The sequence below is a fragment of the Castanea sativa genome, chromosome 7 (assembly GCF_040712315.1).
Source record: "Castanea sativa cultivar Marrone di Chiusa Pesio chromosome 7, ASM4071231v1".
Lineage (NCBI taxonomy): Eukaryota > Viridiplantae > Streptophyta > Magnoliopsida > Fagales > Fagaceae > Castanea > Castanea sativa.
The window spans coordinates 32,557,148-32,568,772 of record NC_134019.1 but is presented as its reverse complement, the minus strand read 5'-3'; positions in this window follow the sequence as shown (position 1 = coordinate 32,568,772).

Sequence of the window (11,625 nt, the reverse complement as noted above, 5' to 3'; positions counted from 1 at the left end):
GTTGTCAAAATTTAATATTGAAAAGTTTGTGGGAGTTATGTTGTGATGACTAAACCACAAGGGGGTGAAGTATAATATATCCTAATCGATGGGTAAATTTGTGTCCCAAAATGCAAAGTACTTAAATTTGGATGGAACTATAATAATTTCATTTTTAATCTAAAACTTTGAAAATTCAAAATATCAGTACTGAAAATCTATTGACTAAATTGTGAAAGGACAAAAAAAATAGAGGATAAATTGTAACTTTCCCAAAAAGTAAATGGTCTCAAATTGCTGAGGGCTTGGACTCGCTGTGTACTTGATCAAGTTGATCCCCAGTCAAATGTTGACATTTTCATCTTATTCTGAAGTTGGAATCCAAAATAAATTATTACAAGCCTTAATCGTTCTAACAAAGGTTAAAATAAAATAAAATAGAAGTGTACAAAATTTGTTGTGGGGTGATCTGTAATACCATTAAAATGTACATGAACAACATAACAAGAGACAAGTAGCCACATATTCAATTTTGATGTCTCTTCGTTCTACCACAAAACATGCTCCTTGTAATTCTCTTACACAAATTGAGGCAGAAGCTACTCTTCTCGCATTCTCTTCAGCTGCTCTCCATGGCTGCAAGTTTTTCCATTTTGAAGGTGATGCAAAAATTATTCTTGACCCCATGATTGATCCAACCTGAGATTAGGAGGAGAAAGAAACATTGAATTAAATTAAGGAGCATAGAGTGTCTGAGTTTGTTGAAGGTGTATCGGGAAAAAGTGATTACCTTTAAATTAAAAAAAAAAAAAAAAAAAGCACACGCACCTCTTAACTAAAAGTTGAATGAATTAGATATTTCTGAGTAGGGATAATAATTATTGTTACATCAAAACTAGAGGGCGTTGTTATCAATCCCAAAATCATTATATATATTAAAACATGAATCTCAAGTTAGAGAATATGAGGTTCTACCATATATATGATGCATTTTTCGAAGAAAATTCTTTTGTTTAGCCTTCCTCTCATCTTTTATTCCAAGCACAATAGCTTAAGGTTTTGTCATGTAGTGCATTTCTTAAAAATAAAATAGAATATTCTTCATTTAGTCTTCTACTTCAGCAAAATATTTAATAATTTGTTTAATAATTTTTATATTTAGTAAAAAATAATAGCGTTTTTTCTTTTACAACAAAATATTGATTTATTATCATGTGTTTAATGCAAAACATGCGTTCATTTTGAGTTTGGACTTTTTTTTACAGGTGGTACACAAATCAAATATTAATATATAAAAAAGGAATCTATATGGTCCTTTTTTCTCTCTCTCTTAAAATAAGTTGGGAGGGAGGATTTAAATTTGGGTTCTTCAAGCAATACCAATAAGACACAAGAGTTTTGGTGATTTATAATTTTATATGGTTATTTTATAAAAAAATATTTTAAAAGATAGTTCATTTTGAATATGATATTTCCACTCAAGTTTAGTTGCCTTAGTAATAATTGAAAAAAAAAAAAAAAAATATATATATATATATATATATTTTTGATGACACACAATAAAAGATACAGAAAAGAAGTATATATTTGTAAGTCAATGAAGTTTTTGTTTCTTTAATAGAGAAATTTTATTTATTAAGAACTTCATACGGGGAAAAGAGAAGGTTACCACTTATCCTTATTTTATAGTCATGATGATATGAAAAATTCTCTTTTAGCTTTGTCAAAAACGGCATACCAAAACAAAGTCTGTAATAATAGGTTTTCAAAATAAGCAATGCTATTTGTACGGAGGAATTAACAAAAAAGTAAAATTAAAATGAAACTAGTAAGAAGGATATTTGCATTTTTATTTTATCAAAACGATGCTTGCATTATTGAGTAGTATGATCAAATCACAACAAGCAATATTTGCCTATTTATATGAGTTATTATATCATGAAAATTTTTAAAATTTGTAAATGCATATAGTAAGATCAAATAACAATACTACTTTTATTGTCATTCTATTTTTTTAATATAAAATTTAACACTAAAAATTACAAATTTTTTACGAGAAAAATTATTGAGATATTGGAAGAAATTAATACTCAATTTGTGAAGAAAAGAACAGTGTGCATGTTCAAGAAGCAAGCTACAGTATTCAAGCAGGCAGAGATTAGAGAAATGCGTATGTAATGTGTTTGTCAATAAGCACACTATTGTGTACAGATCTTCTACAGAGTATAAGTATAAGGATTTGGTTACAATTGCTATAGAATTATGTTGGATTCAGATGGTGCTTAGAAATTTTGAGATACTACTTCTATTATGGGATATCATATTCAATTGAATGGATATATTATAGCAAAATACTTTAAATTCTTAAATAATTTTGGCAAGTAAAATGTTCATGCCAAACCTATAAAATTAAAAAAAAAATTATTATGTTTGTGAACACGGTGTTTACAAGCCAAATTTTTTTATGAACACATTATAAAAATATAATATTATATTTTTAAATCAAATCTAAATGTTAACAAACTTTTTTTTGAATACATAACTATATTTGCTAAACAGTTCTTTATAAGAGAATGATATTTTTTATAGGGCTTAAAACTTTCAACTATTTGTGACAATTATTCCATGTTTCTCTATTTTGGGCTTGAATTGTTAAATGTTTTAAAACTAAATTGATGCCGCTTGATTTAAAGGATCAACAACCACAAAGGGAAAATTTGGCACAAAATACAACACATTGAGCCATCATTTTTTTTGATGAACTCGCAATGTTTATTAAACAAGAACAAAACTACACAAGCAGAGAAAGAGCCTCAGCGCTAATGATAGAAACAAATTAAACAAGGAGGCCCCAACCCCACATCAAAAGAGCCAAAGTAGTTGTTTGACAAGGACCACTTGGTTAAAACATGAGCAGCAACATTTGCTTCTCTAGCCACCCAACTGAATCTACAATTTGAGAAATTTAATTTTAAGGCTAACACATCAGAGCATATAGTTCTAATTATCCAAGGAACATCCCGATTAGGAAATCTCAGCGCATCAATGCAGGGCTTTGAGTCACTCTCGATGAAAATGGAGTCAACATCCAAGTTTGCTGCCAAGTTGAGAGCCCAAAATATAGCTTCAGCCTCTGCTTGGAGAGGGAGTGTGGTGTTCACTCTTTTAGAGCAAGCAAACACCACTTCCCCTCTCCAATCTCTAGCTACAGCTGCAATAGATGAACTCTCGAAGTTGCAAACAGCATCGACGTTGATTTTAATAGTATCCCTATCCGGTTTAGACCAAGTTGATTGGATCCTATTATTGGATGGCCCCATCGGGAGATCCAGGACCTTTCTAAACTCTGTAACCGATCTGGATATCTTTAGCAAAGTCCCATCCACTTTTGGAGATACTCCCTCAAATTGAACCTGGTTCCTTAGCTTCCAAATCACATCACAAATCACTGCTTCATACAGTAAAAACTCAGCCTTATTGATTGAATTCAACCCAAATGTATCCGGAGGGGATATTAAGGTTTGAATGAATTGGGAGGAGGAAGAGAGACCCAAACCATCAAACCTGAACCCCCACTGGCTGTTAAACCAAATAGCTTTCGTCAATGGGCACAGAACAAATAAATGGAGGCTAGTCTCTTCTTCCATGCCACATAATGCGCACGACGTATCTCCAATATTTATGTATCTGGCCAAAAAGGATTTAGTAGGGAGACAATTTGCTGCAATCCTCCATAAATGCATTTTTAGTCTCTCATGAATCTTGGTTTTCCAGATTTCTCCCCTAAACACATCTTGACTAGTAGGTGGGTTCTCTCTACGGCCAAGCGAATAAGCTGATTTCACTGATATTTGCCCATTAGAAGTGGCAGTCCAACTCCACTTGTCTGGTTGTGAGTGGAAGGAAATAGGAATTTTCTGAATAGCTTTGACAGTTTGATCATCAAATAAATTTCTGAGTTTATGACAGTCCCACCCTTTATGATTTGGTTTAATGAGTTGAGATACAATCAGAGCACTGTCTGGATTAGAGCCTTCCTTTGGGCGGGGTATGAAAGAAGGTAAATCTGGAATCCAAGGATCCGTCCAGGTTCTAATAGAATTCCCATTACCAACTTGAATACAAGCACTTTGAGCCATAAGATGTTTTGTACCTTCAATGCTTCTCCAAGTGGGAGATGAGCTACCTGCTGTTTGGTGGTTCAACCAGTTGGATCTAACCTTATATTTTGCTCTAATAATTGAAATCCCACCCTTGATTGATTGAAATCTCACGCCTTTCTAAAGCCCAAACCTCCTTCCTTCTGAGGCCAACATAAGGACGACCACGCCATTGGAGTCAAGTATTGACCCTCTCTTGATTTTGGGTTCCACCAGAACCGTTTTATCACAGCATCCAATTGCTCACACAGAGCTTTTGGGAATTGGATGGTTGACATGTAGTAGGCTGGAATGGTTTGAGCGACTGACTTGATAAGGGTGGCTCTCCCTGTCCATGATAGGTTCTTACTTTTTGAGCCACTCAATTTATTTTCCAATTTTTCCTTCACTGGTTGGAGATCTTTGCATCCATTGGAAGTGAAGAAAAGTGAAACCCCCAGGTATTTTGTATTGGGTGGGAGCTTATTGAGACCCTAGCATGATTTTATTTGATTTAAAATTTGCTGACTTACCCCTTTAGAGGGAAAAATCCCAGATTTCTCCACATTAACTTTCTGCCATGACCATGAGCAATATTTCTCTAGACAATTCTTGAGAGAGAATAATTCAGACATCTTGGCCTTGGAAAATAAAATAACATCATCTGCATAGCACAGTTTTGATATGGGAGGAGCATTGTCAAACATTTTAATTGCTGTAAGTTGCCCACGAGTCACTTCTCTACTGATAAGCCTCATTAGCACTTCACTTCCCAAAATAAACAAATTGGTGACAGAGGACCTCCCTGTCTAAGTCCCCGAGATGGGGTGAATTTTGGGCATTTACCACCATTCAACAGCACTGAGTATTGAACAATGGACAAGCATTGATTGATCAAATTCGTAAAATTGTTATTAAATCCAAATGCTTTGAGAGTCAGGGAAAGGAACTTCCATTCCATCCGGTCATGAGCCTTTTGAAAGTCTATTTTAATGCCTAAGAATCCTTTCTTCTTCCTTGTTTTCTTGAAACTATGCACAACTTCTTGAGCTAATACTCAGCGATCCATCTATTGGGGACAAATGCCACTTAAGCTGGGTCAATCAAACGCAGGAGGAGAGGCCTTAATCTGCTCACAATGATTTTTGATATCACCTTATAGCAAACATTACATAGGCTGATAGGGCGAAACTGATTGAAATTGCATGAGCCCTTTTTCTTGGGAATAAGAGCAATGAAAGTTTCATTTAGCTCGCTCAGAATCCTTCCACTTCGAAAAAAACTTCACCCACTATTTCCCAATAATGTTTATAAAACAAAGCTGGGAAACTGTCAGGTCCAAGTGCCTCGAGAGACTTCATTTCAAAAACTACTTTACACATTGAGCCAATCATGCATCTTATGTAACTCAGCAGATGAATCTTGCATCCACCTATTTTTTTATTGTCCTTTTGCTAGAGCTTTATGGATTGGGGTCTTAGAATTGACACATCGGCACTAGCCTCAAATGAAGACATCACAAAGCTGATTATGGATCCTCCAAAAGCCCCCATTCCTGAAGAACAATGAACCATATCACTAGATATGGCCCTCATCATTGATGAGATATGGAGGACTAGGAATTTTGCTCTATTCCAAAAAGAAAAAGCTAACCCGACTAAATGTATTTTTCAATAAAAAATTTTCAGTTTCAGCAAAATAAGCAAATCTATAAAGTATTTTTCTTTGAGAGATTGCTTAATGGTTAACAAAGTTGATGTTTAGCACATCCTAATAGTAACTCTATAAGTATAAGTTCTTGTGGGATCAGAGTTTAAGTCTTCAAGATAGAATTTCATATACTTATATACTTAGATTATGCTAGAATAAGATTTTTATTTAAAAAAAAAATTGATGTTTGAAACTTTGAATTCACTTCTTCCTCACCTTTTGAGTTTATAAATTATATTGAGGGATACCTGCTGTCCTATGAATCAGCATATTTATTTTTTACCTTTTAACCGATAAAGCAATAGTTTACCCATGTGGACTTTTGTATGTTACTGTTTTATGATAGTTTGAGTTTGTATTATGAGAGACTTTGGCTTTGTTCTTAGTATATTTCCGTTTCTACAACCATTTTTTTTAAAATAATTGATACCCCATCAATTGGTTGCTCCAACTCTTCTATATCTAAATTGCAAAAAAAAAAAAAAAAACTCTTCTAGGTATCTATTTGGTAGCGTTTTTTAAATATGCTACAAATTGTTATTATTATGGACCTTTGGCTTGTATTTATAATTTTATACTAATTTTACGAGGATTCTACATTTTGATGTCCACCTTTGAGATGTTTCAAGATAAGCCCACATATATCATAAGTTAAAAATTTTAAATTAATAAGTAAAATAAGGGGAAACAAATTTTTTTTTTCAAAATTCTTTTAAAACTTAAGCTATTTTTGAAATCTTTATCTATTATATTGTATTATAGAACTATTAGGGGAAATCAATATATTAATCATTCCATTAATAACAATAACAATCCCATTAAAAAATAAAAATAACAAAATATTCCAAATTAAAAAAAGAAAAAACCTTGACTAATTCCTAACCATGTTAGTGCAGTTTATTTTTTGGGGTAAATATTGTTTCTTATAACCAAACTGTGGTTAGAGTTAGGTTAAAGAAAGCTTTTCAAAATTTATATTATTTTGTTATTGTTATGAGTTAAAGAATTAATGTGATGATTTCTTCAAACATTAGAAGGGACAGAAGTGTCAATTTTTTATTTTATTTTATTTTATATATTTGGGGGTGGAGAGTCTCTCAAATCTCATGAAAGGTAATTTATCATTTAAAAAAAAAAAAAAAAATCTTGTAAAGGGTTAGAGTTTTTATTTTATTTTAATTTTTTATGAAAAAGAATTAGAGTTTTAAGATTTAGAACTTTTATTTAGAACATAATTTTTGGTGAACATGCTTGTTTGGTTATTATTAATTTTAAAAAGCATTCAATTGACCGATGCATGAAAACTCTATTCTTATAGAAGGTGCATGCAGAGATTCATGCTTTTCTAAAAGCAAAAGATGCTTTGCCAAAAACAGAGGGTAAAGTGAGAGCTGTGTTGTTGTGCTTGTGTTTACTGCTACTGAATTTTGAGAGGAAGTGAAAAATAAAGATGAGACTCTTCAATACAAGATATAATGCAGCTGACCCAGAAGAGCAAATATTGAAATCATAAAAAATCAGTAAACAAAAATGTTTTGCCAAAACATAAAAGCTGGGAGCATCGTATCGTACCTTGTAACTCTTTTTTCATATGTCATGTAATATTTGGAGCGTCATAGAGATTACTGATCTTAACAAACAATAAATACAAAATATTGAATACAGATACAGATACTCCTCCATGAAGGAATGGATCCATTTGTTATATCCTTTTGAGATAGAAATTTCTGTTGACTGTGTATATATATTTTGTACTAATCCTATGCGCTATGCCATCTTCGGGGACAAAACCAAAAAGTTTTGGTGGTTTTTTTTTTTTTTTTTTTATATATAAATTATTATTAATATAGTCTTCATCTAAGTAAATAAATTCTGTATTATTTTAGTGTGTAGTTTGTTAAGCCCAAGAGAATTCACAATAATTTTAGAAACTTTTTATATAAAAAGAAGAAATAATTAATATTTTTGACAATTTTTTTTACATTTTTTTATAAAAGTAATATTAATTTTAAAAAATAATTTATTAACAAATATCTTGAAAATACTCATTAAACATACCCATGATATATTCACTTATTCGACAGAAAAATTAATTTATCAAGAGAGAGAGGGGGCAATGAAAATAATGTGGTAAAGGACATTTCTTATATTTTAATTATTGTTGAATAAAATTCTATAATGAATTTAATATAGGATTTTTAAAATTTTTTAAAAGAAACTTAAATGAAGTGGGTAGGATTGTTCTATGGTTTTTTCGTAAATATATAAAGCCATAATGAATCGTATACCAAACTTCCAACCCACGTGAAAAATGAAAAGCCAAACCTATTCACAATTTTAATGAATTTATTTTGCTTTTTGTCATCTCACTTCTCACCTTCCGTTTGCCTCTTTGTGCTCTGCTAATCCTGACAATAAAGTTGTTGGAGTCTTTTGGTTAAATATTAGGAAAAATAGAGTTTTTTGTTGTTATAGGGCATTGTTTCAAGTTATTTAGGGGAATGAGGAAAGAGAGTGAATTTTGGCAACAGTGTTGCCGAAATTCTAACAAAAGTAGGAGAGAGAAAAAGAAAAAGTATGAGAGAAATTTTTTGGAATTTCAGTAACATTGTTACCGAAATTCCTTCTGCCCTAGCCGCTGCCTGAGTGAGTGAGTGAGTGCCCAATGACCAAAGTGCATGCGTGAGTGCCCGAAGCAAAAAAAAAAAAAAAAAAGTTTTGTGGCAATCCCATTGCCGAAAATGGAGGGAAAAAGTAAAAAAAAAAAAAAAAAAATCGTGGCAATGGTATTGCCAAAATAGTGGGGAAAAGAGAAGAAAAAAGAAAAGAAAAGAATTGTGGCAATGGTATTGCCGAAATAGGGGGGAAAAAAAAGAATTATGGCAATGCCATTGCCGAAAATGGAAAAAAAAAAAGTTAAAAAAAAAAATGAAAACCAATTGTGGCAATTGCATTGCCGAAATAGAGGGGGAAAACCAAGTGTTTCTTATTCTAAAAAAGTATTTAGATTCTAAAAAAGTGCATAGATTCTAAAAAGTATATGAAAGAAAATTATAGAAGAAAAAAAATGATTGATGTGTACTATAAATAAAAAAAAAATTGAGATTTTTGTAGAGATTCTTTGCAGTGGCATTGCCGAAATATAAGGATAAAAAAAGTACGTTCACAACATTTTTATTTTTACAATAAATCATAGGTGGTTAGTTGTTACTGGTTCAAATTTGAACCTAATGCTAAGATACTTTTTTACCCCAACAATAACAACTAGTAACAACCTGCCACTTATAATTTGTTGCGAAAATATTGTCCAAATAAAAAATATATATAGTAAACATATTCTTATCTTTCAGTAGTTTTTTTGGCATAGTTTATGTATATGTCATGTTCTTTCATTTCATATTGTAAAAGTACCTGTGAGAAGTCAATCAACCAATCAATTCACCTCTTCCTCTCATTCTTATTTCTGCCTGAAAAGATTTCATTCATCCTTCCCAATAAAACTATTTTCAAAGATTCTTATTCTTTTTACTTTTTATAGTCCCTTTCAGAGATTCTTATTCTTTTTACTTTTTATGACCTTCTTGTGACTAGTGATTGTTTTTTTGTCTTTTTATTTCACCTCTTTCTAATAAAAGGCGAGTGCCCTTCCTGAAGTCTCCTCACAAAGTCATTCTTTTTGGCTTTTTGTCTTTTTGAAGACTGTGTTGTATTTGGAAATTTTTATTAGTATAGTTTAAAGTACATAGATATTCTTATTCAGATTCTTATCCATGCATGGGAGAAATTTATGGAAGAAAAAATGATTGATGTGCACGGTGTAAATAAAAAAAAAACTGAGAATTTTGCAGAGATTTTTTGCAGGATTTGCAGAAATTTATAAATGATTGATATGCACTGTAAAAAATAAAAATAAAACAAAGACACTTTGAGATTTTTTGCAAAGATGATCCTTGTTGTATTTGGTCAATTTCTATTAGTACAGTTTAAAATCTAAGATTTTAACTTATACGAAACTTGCATCTTATTTAAACAGCACCAATATTACTTTAGTTTCCGCGTTTCTTATTTTCCACTCTTTCCCCCCTAAAAATTCTATCAGCCTTCTTCTCCACTCTTATTCCCCTCATAATTCTATCAACCATTTTCAATTCATGTGTGCCATACATTCTACAAACAACTATAAGAAATAACACTTGCAAATACCTTTCCGTCTTTATCATTGTATAAGATGAGTTACATCTCTTTAAGTAGTTACTTTTCTTTTTATAGTATTCATGTTGATATGTTTTAGGGACATAGCTAAGCATGAAAATTTTGTTTTTGTTAAATTATTTGTTCATGAAAATCTTGTTTTTGTATTATGTGTTTTGCAACAAGAGCTGATTTGTATGATATGTTTTAAATTATGGGTCTTGCCTAAAATTTCATATAGCAAAAATATATTTCAAAATTGACATATATTTTTCTTAAAGAAATTCTTACTTTGTTAGCCTAAAATATACATGTATGCTATAAGAAAACCCAAAAGAAGAAGAAGGGTTAGTATATGCCCCTAAATCATAAATCTAAGTTTTAGGTATAATAATAATAACGAAAATTATACGATATTATAAATATTTATCTATTATCGTAATAATGCATGAGAAATATAATCTGTCTTGTTTTAGAAGAACCAAAATGAAGAGCTACATAACTAGCAATTTACGTAACCATAACAAATCATTCTAAATAGTTTTAACTACTGTGATGGACAATAATAAATTATCACTGAACCAATCCTCTTTAATAGAATTCTCTCAACTCTAGCTATTTAAACATTGAATATTTTTAATAAATTACCTTCTTGTATTGCACATTGAATATTAATACTACTTTTATGTTTTAGTGTGAATGGCAGAAAAGTTGTTCATTTTTCTCGTCCATTCTGGTGGAATAATTAAACATGGTGAAAATGGGGTTTATTACGAAGGGCCACTGCCTTCTATGCTTTCATTAAGCAGGGGTGTGACATTTGAAGATCTATGTGATAGAGTAGCATCCACACTTCATATAAACAAAGTAGATTCAAAACTTACTATTTGGTATAAATTTCCTTTTCAATGTCATCCACATCCTGTGAATTACCAGCAAGTTTTGGTAGAAGATGATAATGACGTCAATGCAATATTCGATATGTTAGGCTGCCAATATGGTTTTGTAGGTGCAGAGTTGTACGTGGGTGTGGAGCCCATAAGAAGCCACCAAGATGTTTTTCCCATTCGATATGCCAATGAAGGACTGAGTGCATCGTTTAGTTATTCACATGGTGGACACTTTCATGATCCATATGCCACTCATACTGGTCATTATTCTAAAGATGTGGCTCGTTCCCCAATCAACATTGGTGGTGCTGACTATCATGCTCCATATACCCATGTTGCAACTGAGGACCAACATGCTCTTTATTAGCCAATGAACACCAATGATGTTGACTATGATAACCCAACTGAGCATGTTGCACCAGAGTTTAAAGCTCAGTATGACCAAACTGCCACTCAGAGAGCTGCTAATGATCCCAATGATACACACCGCATAGCTGCTACTACTAAAAATGCGGTCCATACATTATCAGAAAGGATGCGGGCCATGGATAGTGATGACCATCTTGATAACGACGAGGTCCTTGATGATGTTGGAGATGAACAAGAGCTTCCCAATGAACCTAATCATGAAAGCAGTCCAGCAATGGCGTTCCATCAACCTTCATCACTGAGCTTTTCACAGAACAAGTGGGATAATATGATTGATCCAACCCCAC